The following is a 1,651-nucleotide window of genomic DNA, read 5'->3' as shown; positions in this document are numbered from 1 at the left end:
GAGAGGGGAATCCTGACGATTGGGCTACCCAGGATTTTCTTGCATCTATCCCATGCCTCTGCAAGACTGGGGAGGAAACTGGAGGGGACACAAAATGTAAAATCCAGACTGGATTAGTTTATGTGCAACTCCATTGTCTCCTGAGACAAAAGGATGTCAACAACAACAATATATATATATATATATATATATGTAGAGAGAGAGAGAGAGAGAAGAGGAGGAAGGAGGGAGAGGAAGAGGAAGGAGTGATAGACAGATAGACAGACAAAGTAATGAATTAAAAGAAAATCTTCAAAACTATTTAACACGCACTATATATTCATTTTTCACATCAGATTTACTATTGTACTTGCTTTGGCAGTACATATACTAAAATTGGGACGATACTGAAATTTAGCATGGCCCCTGCACAAGGATGACATGCAAATTCATGAAGCATTCCATATTTAAATACTTCTCGGGTGAATATTGAACTATGAAAATCTTGCCACTTCAGCTAACATATTAACCAGTATGCAATCGGACATTACTTTGTTTGTTGCAAAATATTGTTTATGTATAATCACTTCTACATACATACATACATACATAAATACATACATATATATATAAGTATATATGTATGTATAGATAGATAGATATAGATAGATACATACATATATATACATATATATATATATGTATATATATATTTATGTATAGATAGATAGCTAGTAAATAGAACATACATATATATATTATATATATATATATATATATATAGTATATATATATATTATATAGTATATATATATATACATACATATACATAGATAGATAGATAGATAGATAGATAGATACTACATACATACATACATACATACATACATACATACATACATATAGATAGATATATATATATTAGATAGATAGATATGATTACTGATAGCGGATATTCTAAGAGAAAACTGAAGATTTAGACTATTGGAAAGTAATATGTTCAACGCTTTCTACACAGTAGTTGGATTTTCTGCAAGAATATAAAATTTTCCACAATGATACAAATTTAGATTTAATTCATCGGACATACTTTGTTTGTTGCAAAATATTGTTTATGTATATCACTTTACATACATACATATACATACATACATAACATACATATATATATATATGATATATAGTATAGAATAGATAGCTAGATAGATCATATATTATATATATATATAGTATGTATATATGTATGTATAGATAGATAGCTAGATAGATATAGATAGATAGATGGATAATATATATATATACTACATAATACATACATACATACATACATACATACATACATACATACATACATACATACATACATATATAGATAGATAGATATTATTACTGATAGCGGATATTCTAAGAGTTTGTTTGGTAATAAAATATAGAACATACTTTAATATTTAATTTTAATCCCATGTCACTCCATCTCAACAAGCTTTGATAATGTAAGATTTCAGCGCAGAAAGAAGATAAATTTTAAAAATACATCAAGAAAGAACAAAAATGGAAAAAAAAAAAAAAATGTTGTTGATTCCTATTTAAATTATTTTGATTAATTAATGAACAACTTATGAGGAAAAAATTAAAAGAAAATTTAATGCGAGAAAGATATATCTCAAGAAAT

General features: G+C 26.5%; 1 non-coding gene across 1 annotated transcript; it reads left to right on the top strand.

Moving 5' to 3' along the window:
• Nucleotides 1–345: 345 nt before the first annotated feature.
• On the top strand, nucleotides 346–450 carry LOC115215971. Its single transcript, XR_003882048.1, has one exon. It is a non-coding gene; the product is annotated as a U6 spliceosomal RNA (small nuclear RNA).
• The last annotated feature ends 1,201 nt before the right edge of the window (nucleotides 451–1,651 follow it).

Source organism: Octopus sinensis, linkage group LG9, assembly GCF_006345805.1.
Source record: "Octopus sinensis linkage group LG9, ASM634580v1, whole genome shotgun sequence".
Lineage (NCBI taxonomy): Eukaryota > Metazoa > Mollusca > Cephalopoda > Octopoda > Octopodidae > Octopus > Octopus sinensis.
Note: the sequence above shows the minus strand (reverse complement) of the source record. Positions and strands in the feature narration are given on the sequence as shown.